Raw genomic sequence first — 18,201 nt, forward strand, 5'->3', positions numbered from 1 at the left:
GCTGGGGACACGGCTCACCCTGCTACAGAGCGCAGGACAGCGCCCACAGAGAACCACGCGGCACTGAGTTAAGAAGCCCCTCCACACCTTCTCTTCTCTCTGTTCTAATCTGGTTTGTGGCTTGCTGAGGGCCCCTCTGCCAATTTCTCCCACTTGGATCAACCTTCTCATTTTTCTACATTTTGATACATTCTTGATACACTGATACATTTATTGATACATTAGCTTAGGATAGAAAGGACTGCTCTTCTCATGCTTTTGCCTTGAGTTCAGTTGACACTGGTATTGCTAAACTTTTCTTTCTGTAGGACTGACATAGTTTTCTATCCCTTGTTTCCCACCTTCTTGTTTTAGCTTTAGATAGGTCGCTTACATACCACATCAGCTAGATTTCATTTTTCTACTAAATCTGGAGTTTTTATCACTTGGGAGAGCTAACCCTTTTACATTATTTGGTGTCTCTGGGCTTGTTCATGCCATCTTACATTGTTTGCTTTTTAACACACCAAGCAAACCTCCTCATTCTCCTCTTTTTCCTGAATTCCTTTTTGTTGAGATGACGAAATTCTTCTTTGCTCCACTCTCCCCTCGGGTACCTGGGAGTCACATATTCTACCTTCAGTCTCCTACTAGTTCCCTCACACCACCTAAACACTAACACCTACGTCCCAATCTGCTTATAGAACAAGCCTCGCTCCATTGGCAAAACGGCAACCTGTGTTATCATTCCACACTTGAATCTGTGCTCCTTAGCAGCAGGGACTCAGCGCTGGCAGTGAGCACACAGCAGTCTGGGAAGGCAAATGTGTCTAGGACCATTTCAGGATATTTTTTTAAACCTTTAAAATGAATTTCAGGGCATTTAAAGGTTACACTTATAATCTGGGGTTTACCTGACTATAATGCTTCATTCTCATGAATGACATGTATGTAACCTGTCTAATACCATTTATACCCATGCACATGTATATTTGATATTCTATTTATTCAGCAACACTGAGCTAACAACCATGCCTCCTTCTAATGGGGGACCAAGTCAAACTTAGCAAAGCACCTTACAGTAACTAGTTTTGAACAGTGGGTTATTCTGATTTGTCTAGACAAGAATTCAGATTATTTTAATGACATTCTATCTAAAAGAAGAAAATATTTACATGTTTTGTCTGCACTATAATCATCACCTTCATATTATTTATGAGAAAATTACATTAGAAAAGCATTCCTTTAAGTTTTGATGGCAGAAATACTGGAGATATTTCATAATATGTATTTTGCTCCATGTATCAAATTCAACAGTTGAATTCTCCACTTGGAATTTACATAGAAAATCTTTTTAAAAAAAAGAACAGGAAAAATAACATACCTAAAGATGGAGAGATTTTTAAAGTTTAAAATAGTTACAGGTTATAGTCTTGGGATATACTATAAAGTGAAAGTGTTAGTCTCTCAGCTGTGTCTAACTCTTTGCGACCCCATGGACTGTAGCCTGGCAGGCTCCTCTGTACACAGGATTCTCCAAGCAAGAATACTGGAGTGGGTAGCCATTCCCTTCTCCAGGGGATCTTCCCAACCCAGGGATCGAACCTGGGTCTCCTGCACTGATTCATTACCAGATTCTTAACCATCAGAGCCACCAAGGAAGTCCCAGGATATACTGGACTAACATTAAAATTGAAACTGAGAAATAGGGACTTCCCAGGTGGTCCAGTGGTTAAAAATCTGCCTTGCAATGCAAGGGATGCAGGTCCAATCACTGGTCAGGGAACTAATATCCCACATGCCCTGGAGCAACTTAAGAAGCCCTGTTCCTCAACTAGGGAGTCCGCGCAACAAAGATCCCCCATGCTACAACTAAGACTCAATGCAGCCAAATAAATGAATAAGCTTTAAAAAGAAAAAAAAAAAAAAAAAAAAGATGAAGAAACTGAGAAATAAACATCTAAATAAACAAAAGGTAAAGTATGTCCTCAGGCAAGTTAACTAAACATTATCTGGGGACCTCCCTGGTGGTCCAGTGGTTAAGACTCCAAACATCCACTGCAGGGGCATGGGGTTTGATCTCTGGTCTGGGAACTATGATCCCACATGCCACACAGCATGGCCAAAAAATAAAAAAATAAACATTATCCAGTCAAGTCAAAAGGATCCATAAGAAAGCAAATCTCAGAAAAGTACTCAAAAAGAGTTGAGGATTACTCCCATCTCCTGGTTTCATTCCTTTCACATAAGAATTACCCAAAGAAAAAAACAAACAAACAAACAAAAAAAGAATCACCCAAAGAGATGATCAAGGGGAAAAAAAAGATTCTAGAAAGAAAGAGGCCGCGATGAGCCAAAGACCAGCAAGGGCCCTGGCCAGGCCCGAATGAGGCTCCGGGCCTTTCCCCCAGCCTGGGTTCCAGGCACGCAGGAGCCTGGCTGGCCTGCTTTCCAGCCAGGAGCTCTGGAGCTGGCGACATAGAGCCCTCTGGCATCTGGGGTCTCAGAACAGGGGCTTCTGGGCAAGGCAGGGGCACCCAGGAGAGAGAATACGACACTCTACACTGACTCCATCGGAGAGCAGGGATTCTTGGTGCTCAGATGACAAACAGAAAAATCAAAGAGCAAGAAGGCATTGGGAACTACCCACTAAAACAGGCTTCTAGATTTAGGCTTCCAGCATTTATTCCCATGGATCCCTTTAGATTCTAATCAAGAGTTAAGAGCTATTTACATAGGCTCTGTGTTGACACCCATCACACTATGTACTGGTCATCACAAGGTTGAGTCCAGTGAGAGAAAATACCCACCCTTTTCCCTTTTATTAGTCATATTTCCCCAACAGTTAACACTGTTTGATCCATTTAGATCCAGACCTACGGGTTTCAGGGGAGCACTGAGTCAGCCAGCACTTTTCTTGAAGAGGGCCCTCTGCTAACTGTGTGTGGCTTTGCGGGCCACACAGCCTCTATCATGTCTTTACTGTACAAAATGGGCCACAGTGGGACACAGCACACAGGCCTGTCGCTTACTAACCCCAGGCCTAGAGTTTAGCTGTCCCAAGAGACACATTATACTATAACCCCAGCTACAACGTGCTCTAACTCAGCCTCAGTGGTGCACTTTTCATTTAATCCACACACATGCTGAGGTGTCCGGCAGCTCCCTCCCTTCCCAGTTGCCAGGCCCACCAGCAGAGGCTCAGGTTTCCCAGCAGGGAGGGTCCTCAGTCACTCTCAGAAGCTGCTCTATGAGCAGGATCAATTCCATCCACACAGAAATGCAGGAAATTCTGGGGTAATTTCAGTTTTAGTGGCTCTGAGAGCTGGTAATGAAGCCAGAAGAGGATGGAGAGACAGTACAAACTACACCTTTAGACCGGGGGTGGGAGTGGGGGTGCGGAATTGATGATCCTTCTCTAAACTGAACCGGAGTATTAATAAAGCTGAGAGAGCTGTTAAGGACCCCCCAAAAATGGTCAAAATTCTATATTCAAAAAAGGAGACCTTTTCCAAGACCCTTGGAGGATAGCAGCTGTATGTCACTACAGCGCCATCGGTCTTCATTCCTGTATGGGAAGGGCTGTGGCTGTGGCTAGAGAAGCAGCCGCCTGCCCCCCTCCCACCCCGTCGGGCGCCCCCTCCTCCCTCGCCTTCCATCCGCCTTCACGTCCCTCCCCAGCGAGATGGTCAGTCAAGAACTCATTCTGAGCAGAATGTTTGTCAAGAGATCACTTTATTTTTCAAGCAAGGTTTTGAGAAGCACCACTTGAAGTTTAATATAATATTCAAATAAAATTACAGATGTTAAATCCTGTCAAAACAAAATCTAGCCCAAAAAAGTATTTCCCAGCCAACCACACATGTTCACGAGGGACACAGCAAAATTCCAACAACAAAGGTGTTTAATGGTTTCAGAATCCATTTCAGTAAATTCTGAGCTGAATGGCCTATCACAGCTGGTAGAATTTAAACTCACATCACAGCTTTGTTTTTAAAACCATGACCACCACGGTTTTAAAACCATGACTACCACTGTCATCATTAAAAACTGACATTCAAAACTTACATGATATACTTGCTATTAACGGTCAATGAGTATGTTTTAGGTTCAATAGGAACCCCAATCCTTCAAAGCAAGGGTATGTCATGGTACCATCTTTCTCCCGAGGGCACTGTCTGAGCTCAGGGACAGAGCACTGTGGACATGGGCCTGGTAGTCCTGTCCCTGTCCTGATCCGGCTGGCGCTCAGCGTGGCAGGCCAGAAGATGATCAAATAAACACAGGAAACAAGACCCACATGCTTGAAATGCTCTATCTACACCAGCAGGGACAGCCACACACACTCAAAACCAGAATCACAGAAGGGTACTAAGATTGTAAACGCTGAAAATGAGAAACATGTCAATTACGTAAATACATGAAAATACACATAACACTGACTAAAAATACAACTCAAAATAGCTGCACTGATGAATATGTAAAAACTTATGCCTATCCCATTAAACTCGGGTTCCACACAAGGTGGTTTGGAAAATGCTGTTCCAGGGCATTACTTCTCAACCAGGGGGAATTTTTGTCCCCCAGCAAATGCTTGGCACTATCTGAAGACATTTTTGGTTGTTACACCTGTTGGTGGGGGTCCCGCTGGCATCTGCTAAAATCCTACAATGCATAGGACAAGAAGTACCCAGCCCCAAAAGTCAACAGGGGCCCAGCTTTGAACCCCTGCCCCAGAGGATCACAGGGGTGTTTCATTTATGCAGCAATAAACTGCGAACTTGTTTTTAAAAAGATACTTTGCATAAACACATAAATGAATTTATAATAACACAAAATTAAATTTCTGATTTTTTAAAGCAAAAAAAAATTTTAAACCTTGATAAAATGTCTCAGCTATAGGATGGCATATACTGAGGGTTTGCCCAGCTCTCATGAAGGCATTCTTTCTGCAAATCCAACGAGACTGTTGAGGAAACTGCAATCACAATTCCTACCACCTACAGTCCCTTCCAAGTAACCCACCCTACTACAGGACCTGTGGAAAGGGGATGGCTGTGAGCTGGCAAAAGCCCACCCCTCCTTGGGGAGAGCTTGGGGACCAGGTGGGCACCTGGGAGACATGGTGGAGGGCGAGACAACTGTCACCCTGTCTCTGGGGTGGGCAGGGTGTGTGAGGAGAACAGGAGAGGATAAGGCAGGCAGAGTTGAGGAGCAGAGAACACACGGCAGAGAGTGTGTACGAGCAGCAGACGGTTGAGATCAACAAGGGAAGAGCAAGCCGGGAAGGTCAAGACCAGGGTGGCAGCCAGATCCCACCAGGCCCTAAGCTACAACTCCATCCACCCCCAGGCCCAGCACTAGGTCGTTGGACTCCACTAGGTTCCTTTCTCCTTTATTCCTGTGTGACCTGCCAGTAAAGTCAGCCTGCTGCCTGCCACCCTGGGGCCTGAGTATGGCAGCCGGGTGTCAGAGACACAAACACCAGAGGCCTTTCCCACCACGTGCCCTGCGGCCTCTCCCGACAAGGCTCTGTGAGGCCGGAGGCTGCACCAAATGACACACACCTGTGGGGTGGCGAGGTCACCCTGAGTAGCAGAGTCCCCAGACAGGAGTGCATGATGCATGATCCCACACTGGACAGGCCACCCTAAGGGGGAGGGCGGGCTGGGGGCTGCTGGCTGGACCTGTCCGGAGGAGTGCATCCTAACACTGAAGGGAAGGCTCAAGACAATGGGAACTGAAAACAGTCACCAGTGCACAGGCCCTCAGTCCTGAAACCTGACCCATCAGTGCTTTTCAAGATTCTAGAAGAGCTGGAGGACTTTCCCCCAAGGAAGCTGAGATGGAATGAAGCAGCTACTCTGTCCCCTCCACAGGTCCCCAGAAGTGACCTCAGAGCCATAGAGCTTCCACACCCAGAGTCTGAAACCACCTCGTCAGACAAAAAGTTGGCTGGGCCAGCATCTGGCCCACTGTCTGTAAACCTCCTGGAAACAGTGAGTAGACCAGTGAGGCCAACACACCAAGACGAGGACAGCTGCCAGCCGAGGGCACCCCGCAGCCGGGTAACCTGACCATTCGCTGGCCAGGTGGGCAATACAGCCACAGGGGCCTTATTTGACAGTCTCTACAGCCAAGTCTTTCCAACCAAATGCCTCTGCCTCCCAGTCCCTGAATGCTGATTCCAACAATTTCTCAACTGAACACTTTCAACACTATACTCCACTCTCCTAAACAACTTGTACAAGACAGAACTGTAACCCATCCCAGGTGTGAGTCATCACTACTGGTGTCAGACAGTTACTTCAATGACTCACCCTGCTATGACCCCAGACAGTTCAGCGCTGGGTTCCCTGAGCTGTGCTGTTTTTACTTCCTCATCACCCTTGCCCTCAGCACAAGCATTATGAGGAAGAAAAAGGAGGGCACATACATACTCCTAGTAACGGATTCGCTGAGGGAAATCGACTGCTAGTGCAGAGGCTCTTAACTTGGTCTCTGAACCTGAATGAGAAAAAAATCACATCTCTACGTCTGGCTGAAATTTAGCACTCATTCAATTCCACAGGTAGTCACAAAATCCTGGAATTTGCACAGCACCTGTGACTTCTTCACCAACGGAAACCACAGATATTTTCACAAAACATTAGTACTGTACAAAAATCTCAAACCGTCACTTACACTCATCAGTACTCAAAAAGAATGAGATCTGGTGTTCCATCTGTTACTATGTGAGCTATTAAAAACCAGGTCAGGAAATTCATCACGTTTACTTCAATATTTTTGATAACTGTATTTCAGTATAATAGGTTCTCTTCCTGATCCTTTTTTATTTTTTCTAAAACGTTTGTGCCAGGAGGAGGAGTCCAGAGGTCTGGGGAGGGAAGGAAGGGCCCCCTGGGGCGCATGATGTGCTTCACTCTAGAGGTTTCAAAGTGTTCTTCTAAACAGTCTCAACTAGTTTGCAACAAAAGTGAAAGTTACGCTAGAATGTTACTATTCGCCCACTACCTTTCACTGATCCTAAGTGGTACTTTCCTAAAGTTACAACACACTGACACAGACATGTAAATATCTGTGCCCTAGAGGACAGCATTCATACCCACTATCATTAGTGTCTGCACTTAGATCGTCAACACGGGATGTTCACCTTTCCAGTCCTGCTTCATTCCATATTTCACCAATTCTAATCCCCACCTGTAAATCTTCTGAAGTAGGAAGGGTCCTTCGGAAAGCCCTGTGTCCTACAACTCTATTCCACAACCGTGCTAAACGAAACGCACGCCTCTCTCCACGCTGGGCAAGCGAAGAAAAAAACCGATGAAAGGCAGATTGAAGTCAGTGGGCTACCTTCCAAATCCACGTACACCTAGATTTGAGAGCATCACCAGCAACCGTACTGGCAGAATTTTCACATTTCACTTCGATTTTTCCACACAGTATTCAGAAAACACTGCATAAAATATTATGCAAGTACATAAGCCCTTTCTTAACAAGTCAGGAGAAATCATACAAGTATATCCAACGAAAGCTGAGGGTTTCATTTAGCATAAAGCGGGAAGTATCCCTACCAGTAGTTTCTACTGAAAACTAAGTCTTAGGATCAAAACTGTTCATCACAACCTCCTTAAAAACGGCAAATCTACCCTAGATGGTGCAGGTCTGAGATCAAAGTTACCAAATGCACATTCGCGTCACTACAGGTATTCCCCTCCCCCTTCCTAGCACCCGCCTTCCGCCCTCACCCCGGGACTCCGACCCGGGCAGCACGCGCAAAGACAGATTCAGGAGTCATGCATCACAAAGGAGAGCCTAACGGGCCCAGCCTCTGAACCACTAACGACGCCGCGTCCCAGCAGCCTCTGCGCTGAAATAAAGCAGACTCCTCTTTCCCTGCCTCTCCCGAGGTGACTCACGACCTCTCCCTCAAGGAATGTGGGAGCCAGCGGGCGGCCAGGCCGGGCCCCACACCGCCGTCCTCTAGCTCTAGTCGGCCGTTTACCACCCGCGACGCCTGTGTCACTCGTTCCAGAGCACCCCGGGCTCCCTGACAACCCGGGACCTGCCGGCCGCCGCCCGGCCTCGGGGACCCCGGAAGCCCGAGGAGCGCGACGCCCCCGCCTCACGGCTGCCGAGCACCCCCGCCGCCGCCTCGCGAACGTCCGCCCCGCGCGCCCCCGCCCGGCCCCGCCCCCGCGCCCCGGACGCCGGCCCCGCCCCCCCGCGCGCCCGCGCCCCGCCCCGCCCCCGCGCGCCCCCTTAGCCCGGCCCCCGCCCCCGCCGCGCGCCCCCGCGCCCCCTGCCCCGCCCGCGCAGGGGCGCGCGCCGCGCTCCGAGAGGGACGGTTAGGAGCGCGCGCTTCGCCGCGGGCCCCGCGCGGCGGCGGCGGCGGAGCCTTCCAGAAATTTCCGCCTCCCTAAGCCCACACCGAAAAACAAGCGGGGCGCGCCCCCGCGCCGGCCCGGCCCTCAGTGCCCCTCCCCGCGGCCGCTGCTCCCCTCCCCCACCCGCGCCCCCTCCCCGCCCCCTGCCCCGGGCGGCAGGTCCGGCGCGGCCCTCCCGGGCGGCGGCGGCCCGCGGAGACCCGGCCGGCGGCGGCGGGGCGGCGGCCGCGGCGCCGGCGGGCCGGCGTGATTGATAGGGACGGGGCGGCGGAGCGGCGGCGGCGGCGGAGCGGTTGAGTGACAGCTTACCTGGGTGCCAATCTTCATCACACTGACAAGCGGCTGCAGCAATCGGGACCCGCAGTGCCGCGCCCGCGTCCAACCGTCACGCCGACGCTGGGCCACGCGACACAGCCTCGCTCAATGGGAGGAGGGCGACGCCGACGCGCGCCGCATCAATATTCACAGGGAGGGCGGGGCCTGCGGGCCCAGGGCCCCGCCCCGTCCCTGCGCCGCGGCGGCTGGAGGCGGGGCCTGGGTGCCGGGGGGCGGAGAGTGAGCCGGGGGCGGGCGGCGGCCGGCCCCGCCCCCGCCTAGCAGTCGGGACCCGCCCCCAGCCGCTGCGCCGCGGCGCGAAGAGCGGCCCGCCCCGCCGGCCGCGAGCCCCGCCTCACTAGTATGCAGTTGGGGGCGTGGCCTGATGTAGCCACGCCCCCGCCGCGCTTTCCTCAGAGACCCGGGGAGGTGTGTGGAGCGGGCTGGGGTAGGCGAAACCATCTGCGACGGTCAGGAGGGGAGGGCGGGCCGTACCATCCGCGGGAGGAGCCCTGAACGCGCGCCCCGGCGATGCAGGGCAGGCCAGCCCCGGGCTGTCCTCGGAGGCCGGGCCGTGAGGGCGTCTGGCGCCCAGGCCCCTACTCTGCGCGGCGCCCCCTTTGTATGCAGGTCCGAGGCAGTCCCCTGCTTTCTTCCCGGAGGTTGCGCACGTGCGCCTCGAGAGCGGCGGCAGTGCCCAGCCACCAACCTGACCCCCGGCGCCCTCAGCCGCGGTCTGGGCTCCAGCCACCGCTGCAGGCTTGCCTCTGGTGCCGCGCTCTGCCGTCAGGCACCTGTCCTCCGGTGGCCCACGCAGGCCCCGTCTGCCAGTGAAGTGGCACCCCTTAGGGCGACGCGGAAAGTATGGTGTATCTCAAGGTGGGCTTTCAAACACGGTGCTGCAGCGAGCCCGCGGGTCCCTCCGGTGGCCTTGCCCTCCAGGACGTTAAGGAAAAGGCCAGGCGTTTCCTACTGCAGAGGCACGGGGCCTGAACGGCTGTCTGTTTCTACAGAAACGTTCTTCCCCGGTGGGATCTCTGTCTGGAGAAGGGCTCGCGCGCTGCCCCGGGACCCAGGACTGGACCTCGTGGAGGGTGCCTGGTGGTTCAGTCGGGAGCCACTGGGAAGGACCTCGCTCCTAAGTCTTCAGGACTCCACCAGCACCATGAAGCTGCAGGCAGTCTCCGTGGTCCTGCAGAAATACTCCGTTTTCCAGAAAGAAGGCTGTGATAGCAGCGCCTGGGCTGGGGTGCAGTCAGCCACTGACCAGCGGAGAGTTGGAGGGAGGGGACCCCCACAATTCAGTGGTGCAGACCAGCTACCTGTGTTTGCGGGGCCCAGTGCAAAGTCAGAATGAACTGTCCCTTGTTCAAGAGTCACTAAGAATTTTAAGGCAGGGACAGGAGATTATTATACCCGGCTGGGGCCCCAGCTGATGGCACTGCTCACAGGCACCCTGAAGCAGCCCTGGCCTGGCTGGCCTCACCCTCTCCCCACCTGGGACTGAAGCTTTCACCTGGTTCCCATCAAGTGTGTGAGGCAGCAGAGGTCTCTGTCCAGGAGAACCTGGGGGTGTGCTGTCCCCTGATGGCCCGAAACAAGTCCCAAGGCAGTTGAGACCCAGGCCCTGTACCCCTGTCTGGCCTCTGCGCCTGGCCTCCTCTACCCAGGCCCCCACATAATCTGCCTGCCATTCCTTTCTTTCTCTTCATGTGCCGTCTCCAGAGGAGAAAGGGCTGGAAGCGCCGTCCGTGACACTGTGGCCCGGAGGCTCACACATCTGGGGGCTTTCTTTAGGAAAAGTAAATGAAAATAAGGTAGAAGTGGGGACCTTGCTTTCCTCTGCCTCCACCCATGGCTTCCCCCCAGTGGTGGCATGAGGGTGGTTTACGAACAATAAAGAAAGGTTTGTGCACAACAGGTGCTTCTGCCTACTTTCTTCCCAATTTCTTTGTTAAAGACTTGCTACTATTTCCTCAAGGACCACATTTAGGTGTATGAAGTAAAAAGCCACATATAATTGTTCATAGAACTACCTGGATGACAGCAGGTGCTGTGAAACCAGGAGGGGAGGAGGGAAGGTGGGAGCAGGCAGGCAGGTGAAGGAGCTTTGCAGGACCCATGGGGAAAGGTAAAAAGAACTCTGCTGAGGTGCCAGTGGGACAGACAGAGCCCCGCTCCATGGAGCTCTGTCTCAAGCTGGAGAAGGTGGGGGAGAATGTAGGGGAAAGGTGAGCCTTGAACCCTTCCTGGCAGAGCATGTGAGACAGTGCACAAAGCCTGTGGCAGCTAGGATGGGGTGCATGGTGCTGCACTGGCAAGGGAGATTGCAAGGTGAAAGCTGGAGGAGGTGTAGGGAGGCAGGATGGGGGCCATCTTTAGAGGATGGCTGGGACCTGGGGCTTTGGTAAGAAAAATGAGTGGGGAAAAAAAAACCTACAGATAAGGGTGAGTCTCTTGGCTTGTCAAGGCAACAAGCATGGCGGAGAATAAGCCACTTCAGTTTGCACAGGTGAGCAGGAAGTCACCAGCAATGAGTCAGACCACATTACTGCTATGCTCGACCCCTCCAAGAGTCCCCCATTTAATTTAGAGGAAAAGCGAAGTCCTTGCAGTGCCTGTGAGGTCTCTACCGTCCCTCTCCCCTCCACAAGTCTGACCTCAGCTCCTGTCACCCTTCCCTTCACCTGCTCTTTTCCAGCCAGCCTCTTAGCTGCTCCTAGCTCACTCTAAGTGTAATTCAGCCTCAGGGCCTTTGCACTACTAATTTCCTGTGCTTAAAGCAGTCTTCTCAAAGGTATCTCCGTGGTTCTCTCTCACACCATGAAGTCTTTCTCAACTTCATTTTCTCAAAAGAGGTTTAAAATTGCAAACTCCCAACCCATTCCCTACCCTGTTTCCTCCTCCTATGGTACTTCTGTAGATACACGTAGCTTGCAATGTAGCTGTTTAACCACGTAACTTATTTACATGTAATATATGATACAACTATATAACCATGTAGCTTACTTACATATAAGGTAAGATGTATCTGTATAACCATGTAACTTATTTACATGTAAGGTATGATGTAACTGTATAACCATGTAGCTTATTTACATGTAATGTACAATGCAACCACATAACCATGTAACTTATTTACTGTGTCTATCCTCCAATCCCATAGCTGCCCCTGTACACACACATAAATAATAGAATCTAAGCTCCTGAAGACAAAGAATTTTACTCTGTTTTGTTCACTGATGTATACCAAGCACCCGTGCTAGTACCTGGCAAGTAAATATTCGTTGAATGAATGAACCAGAGCTTCTAATACATGGTGTATTGGCTATCTATCGCTTTGTAACAAATTATCCCAAACAGTGTCTGAAAACAACATACATTATCTCACAGTCTCTGTGGGTCAGGAATCTGGGCATGACTTGACTGGGTCCTCTGCCTCAGGGTGGGTCATGAGTGGCCTCCAGGGCTGTGGTCTCACTTCATGGCTTGACTGGGGAAGGATCCATTTCCAACCTCACATATTTGTGGGCAGATGGACTGAGGGCCTCAGGTCCTTGCTGGTTCCTGGCTGGAGGCCTGTTCAGTTTCTTTGCCACATGGAGCGCTCCAGAGAGGAGATGGAGAGGAGGAGAGGAGCCAGCAGCTTCCTTCATGAAAGCCAGCAAGGAACAGAGTCAGCATGGAAGACAGGAGTGGCAGTGTTGTATAAAGTAATCCCAGAAGCATCTTCCAATCACCTTTGTCTATTCTGTTGGTTAGAAGCAAGTCTCAGGTCCTGCCCAAATACAAGGGGAGGGGGAACCAGGAAGAAACAAACAGCAGGGAGAGAGAATCTCCCAGGACCATCTTAGAGCCTGCCCACATGGCATTTCTTTTTCTGTGTAAAAGAGACACTGTGGTGTAGTCAGGAGAGCCCTGGGCTTTTGGTCTACAGTGCTGGGTATGGACAAGCGGCTTTGCCACTTGTCATGTGAATGTGGATGAGGCCACTTCACCTCCCTGAGATCCAGTTCCCTGCTTTCCATGGGGACTGTCGTGCATCTCTCAGGGTATTCTGCAGAGGAGGCAGTAAGCTGTGTAAGAAGGCCCCCAGCATACATGCGGATGCCCATGGTTTTTCAGGCTTGAGCCCCCATTTTCTCCAGAGGACAGTTCAACAATGAAGTCCCTGAAAGATGAGGGTAGGAGACACTGCCCTCACCTGTGACATGGCCTCCTTGAGGACCCCAGCCCAATGCAGCAGGGAAATGGCAGCTATGGCAGTGTTAAAGCATGATGTTGGCCTAAGACAGAATCATGACTCTCAGGCAGACATGCAATCAACAGGTGGCAAAGAGCTTCCTGAGCTCATTGATTGATTGAGGAAACAGTGAGATGTCACAGCCTGTTCAAAGGGAAATGCGAAGAACAAACACCTAACTAGGCTGGAATATTGGTGTGAATCACAGTTTGTGCAAAACTGGCTTTGAGTGGAAGGATTTGAGAACCATGGGGTGAGGGTTGTCCCTTCATCACATAGTCCACAACGGAGGGACATCTGCATCGCCACTCATTCCTGACAGCTTAGACTGTAGAATAGCTCAAAGACAATGAAAAACTGGAATCAAAAAACCCAGAAGGTTGCGCTCTAAAGAGAGCGGAGTTTCCCACTGGAGATGCCCAGCAAACGTTTCGCTTGTTCCAAGTCTCCTTATACTTGTAATACACTAGTGTGTTACTTTGCTGGGGCCGCTGTAACAAAGTGCCACAGACTGCATGTGAGTGCGTGTGCTTAAATAATTTCATGTATGTTTGTATTTATTGGCTGTGCTGGGTCTGTGTTGCTGCTTGGGCTTTTCTCTAGATGGGGTGAGCAGGGACTACTCTCTAATTGTGGAGGGCGGGCTCCGTGCTGAGCACGGGTGCATGGGCTTCAGTAGTTGCAACACACAGGCTTAGTTGCCCTGCAGCATATGGAATCTTCCCGGACCAGATCGAACCAGGGTCTCCTGCGTTGGCAGATGGTTTCTTTACCACTCAGCCACCAAGGAAGCTCCAGACTGCTTGGTTAAACAACAGAGTTATTCTCTCAAGTCTGGAGGCCAGGAGTCCAAGATCAAGGTGTGGACAGAGCTGGTTCCTTCTGAGGCTGGAAGGGAAAATATGTCCCAGGCTCTCCCTGAGTTTTTGGTGGTTTACTGGCCACCTTCGGTATTCCTTGGCTTGTAGAAATGTCACCCAGATTCCTGCCTTTGTGGTGTTTTCACTGTGTACCTCTATGGGCCCAGTCTTCCCCTTTTTGTAATGATCCAGCTTACTTGGATAACTCTCTGTCAATAACTTAAAATCTGATCATCAGGAAAATGACTATTGAGGAAGCATTCTGGGGGTGGGGGAGCGGCGGGAACACTGTGGTGAACCTTGTCTCCCAGGCTTGCATGCTGGCCAGGCATGCTCCACTGAGATGAAGCCGAGACTATGAAACAGGAGTCAAAATATTTTTGGTTGTTGTTCAGTTGCTAAGTCATTGCCGATTCTGTGTGACCCCATATGCTGCAGCACACCAGGCTTCCCTGTCCTTCACTATCTCGCAGAGTTTGCTCAGATTTGTGTACATTGAGTCAGTGATGCTACCTAACCATTTCATCCTCTGACACCCCCTTCTCCTTTTGCCTTCAATCTTTCCCAGCATCGGGGTCTTTTCCAATGTGTCAGCTCTTTGTGTCAGGTGGCCAAAGTATTGGAGCTTCAGCATCAGTCCTTCCAATGAATATTCAGGGTTGATTTCCTTCAGGATTGACTGGTTTGATCTCCTTGCTGTCTAAGAGACTCTCGAGTCTTCTCCAGTACCACGATTCAAAAGTATCAGTTCAGTGCTCAGCTTTCTTTATGGGTCAGCTCTCACATCTGTACATGACTACTGGAGAAAACATAGCTTTGACTATACTAACTTTTATCAGCAAAGCAATATCTCTGCTTTTTAATATGCTGTCTAGGTTTGTCATAGCTTTCCTTCCATGGAGCAAGTGTCTTTTAATTTCATGGCTGCAGTCACTGTCTACAGTGATTTTGGAGCCTAAGAAAATAAAATCTGTCATATATATATATATATATATATATATATATTTATACACACACATACACAGATATATCAGCTGCTACTACAAAAAGCCAACTTCCTCCCAGTTTTATCCTGACCTTTTATTAACCAAGTTTTTAAACTAAGTCTTCTTTATATAAATAAGTTCCCTGATACAAACTCATGTTTTTAGGCTGTGAAACGGATTTTCTTCTTATCATTTTCAGGCACCCAGAGTCTTAACTGTAATACTGGATCTTCACCTAGATTTTTGCTACATAAACTGTAGAGGTCAGTTTTAAAAATAAAACAACACGAAGCACCGCCTGAGGACAGCAGTAGCGGTTCCCGGCGTTTCCCTGTGTGCACAGCCTTTGACAACTTTGCCAGTGAAAGAGCTTTGCCCCGGCCATGCCCCAGAACAGCTGTGCCCATGGCACAGAGCTTTGCCTGCGGCTCCTATTTCACAGCCATCATCTCTCCCTGGTCTCGTCGCGGTCACACCATGACGACTGCCCACCCCTCAGGCCGACCACAAGTTCGGGAAGTTGGCTGCTCCCTATGAAAGCTGGGTGGTGACCTTTACAGCAGGACCCCATCAGATCTCCTCGGGCCGCTCTTCTGCCAGTGACACAGTGACCTGGCCGCTTGTTGGCAACTGGCGGCTTTCCAAACCCAGCTGCCCCCTCAGCTTCCTCTGCGATCGGGCCAGTTTCTAAATTAGGTTCCCAGTCAAGAGGCATGGTCTGTGATGTCGTGCATGTGAAAATCTGTTTCTCCTTGAAGTACAGAAGTAATACCAACAAAAGCTTTTGCAGGGCTGAGCTCACTTTCTTCTAGTCTTGGCCACCGGTGTCAGGGGTCCAGGGAGGTGGATGGACAAAACCCACCTCTGCCCAAAGCACCCAGCCAGGCTGTGCACCCACTTCCTGGTCTGAGAAATGGAACCAATAAGCACAATTCAGCTTCTCTTTGTTTTTGCTGTGAAGAGTGATCCAATTGAAACATTACTCGAGGGCCCCTGGCTTATTTCAGCGAGCTCCGTATCTTCAGCATTCCTCCGTGTTGTAGCTCGTGACCGCAGTTCCTTCTTTCTTAAGGTGGACTAATAGTTCATGGTCAGAATAGAGCACATCTTGTTTATCCATTCACCTGTCAATGGACACTTGGACTGTGTCCACCCTGGGGCTACTTACTGTGAATAGTGCTGGTGTGGACACGGTGTACAGATACTTGTTTCAGAAGTGGAATTGCCGGATCATATAGTAATTTTATTTTTAATTGCTTGAGATATCGCTGTGCCATTTTCTACACTGGCCACGTAATTTGACATTTCCATCAGCAAGGCCAAAGGACTGCAATTTCTCCACATCTTTGCCAAAAGTTATTAATTTCTTGTTTTTGATAGTGGCCGTTAGAAGTGGTAGCAATGATTTTTAAGATTCCTTTCCTTTCAAATTTCCTTTGCTGTCTTTCCCTCCCCTCCTACCTTCTGAAATACTTAAGAGGTTATAGATATCATAAAAAGAAATTCCTAAAATGAGGAATTGGGAAGTTTAAAGTTAAGTTTCCCAGAGGGGTTGGAATGAATCACTTTATACCACCCTGAACTCTCCCAGACAGAGCCTTCCCTGTCACACTTTACAGCTGGATTTGGGGTTCATGAAAACATACAGTATTATAAATTAAAACTAAGAGACTGCTTTAAACTCATTTTATTAATTTATTTAAACTTACAATAAGAAACTGATTCCCTGATAAACTGATAAACTGATTCAGTGATAAATAGCATTCTATGAAAAATCATTATTTTAAAAAAATGATTAGTAAGAACAGTGGCATGCTTCATATTTCTGCAAATCTTTTTAACGTCTAGCTTAATAGAAGACAGCTGGATTCTCATGTCTGCTTCTGTGTTCAGTCTGTTGTAATGTGTGGTTTCAGTTGATGTCTGTAAAGAAAATCTGGCCTTGTGGAGATGTGTAGCAGGATAATGGAGGAGCATTCACAAAGATTCTCCACCTGACATGAGGACATTGCCTTCAGGTTCATTGCCACGTGGACTCCAGCACCACAGCAATGAACCTTTCCTAGTGTTAGACCAAATCCCACTGGTCTCTCTGGCTGGTTGGATGGCTCTGTTTCTCAGACATGATTCTATAACATGGCCATGTAGTCACTGGGAAAATATTAATTCCCTGAGTTATGCACTGATTCCAAATGCTGGCCCATTCCAGTGTGTCTGCGCTCAGTCACTCAGCCATGTCTGACTCTTTGCAGCCCCAGGGACTGTAGCCTGCCAGGCTTCTCTGTCCATGGAATTTTCTAGGCAAGAATATTGGAGTGGGTTGCCATTTCCACCTGCAGGGGATCTTCCCTACCCAGGGATCAAACCTGCGCCTCTTGCGGCTCCTGCATTAGCAGGCAGATTCTTTACCACTGAGCCACCTGGGAAGCCCGACCCTTTTCACTAGACAATATAAAAATCAGAGTTGTAGGGAATGTAAATTGATGTAGACACTGTGGATAACAGAAAAGAGATTCCTCAAAAAATAAAAATAGAACTACCATATGATCCAGCTATTCCATTTCTGGTAGTTATCCAAAGACTATAAAAACACTAATTCAAAAGATATATGCATTCAGCGTTCACAGCAGCATTATTTACAATAGCCAAGACATGCAAACAACCTAGGTGTCCATCAGCAGATGAATGGATAAAGAAGGTGATTTATGTAAGGGACCTTCTTAGTGACACTGTCCTTCCTTTATGGTGAGAGTGTAGCAATGAGCTGCCCAGGGACAAGCAAGCAGGGGTCACTGCAGGTCTTCACTGGGGGCCCAGAAAAATGCAAGGGATGTCTTAGTATTATCAGAGAAGTACTTTTTTTATATCATTTATTTTTCAATTGAAGTGTAGTTTATTTACAATGCTATGTTAGTTACAAGTGTACAGCAAAGTGATTCAGTTACAAATATATATATGTACTTTTTTTTTTCAGATTTTTTTTCCATTATAGGTTACTTATAATTCCCTGTGCTATACAATAGGTCCTTGTTGTTTACCTCTTTTATGTATAGTAGTGTGTATTTGTTAATCCGAGATTCCTAATTTTTAAAAGGAGTGTTGACCATGCTGATCCCTGAACGGGTCTGGAGGCCCTCTCTTTGAGAAAAGCTGATTAGGCATGCATGTCCCACGGGAGAATGCTGTCCTTGGAATGGTTTCTAATTAGTTACCTGCCATACCTCTCCAAAGTTGTCTTCTCCTTTCCATCTTTCCCCTGCTTATTGTCCTGTAGCTGGGAGTCTGCACGGTGCGAGGTCCCAAGCAGGTGTTTAGTGATCCATGTGACCCTTCCTCTTTTTATTTGGAGCAGAACTCTCATTTCACACAGTCCCCCCGGCCCTCTCACCCCACAGGAACTGAGCAAATATCATCTGTGACGATCATTACAA

At 49.3% G+C, this 18,201-nt stretch overlaps 1 protein-coding gene across 2 annotated transcripts in view; it reads right to left on the reverse strand.

Moving 5' to 3' along the window:
* PKNOX1 (PBX/knotted 1 homeobox 1) overlaps positions 1-8,805 on the reverse strand; it is a 44,793-nt gene extending 35,988 nt beyond the window's left edge. For both annotated transcript variants that reach the window (XM_061167504.1, XM_061167503.1), the window contains exon 1: positions 8,676-8,805. The gene's annotated coding sequence lies outside the window, so the exon portion shown is untranslated. The remainder of the gene's footprint in view (positions 1-8,675) is intronic.
* Positions 8,806-18,201: the final 9,396 nt, after the last annotated feature.

This window comes from Dama dama, chromosome 19 (genome assembly GCF_033118175.1).
Source record: "Dama dama isolate Ldn47 chromosome 19, ASM3311817v1, whole genome shotgun sequence".
Lineage (NCBI taxonomy): Eukaryota > Metazoa > Chordata > Mammalia > Artiodactyla > Cervidae > Dama > Dama dama.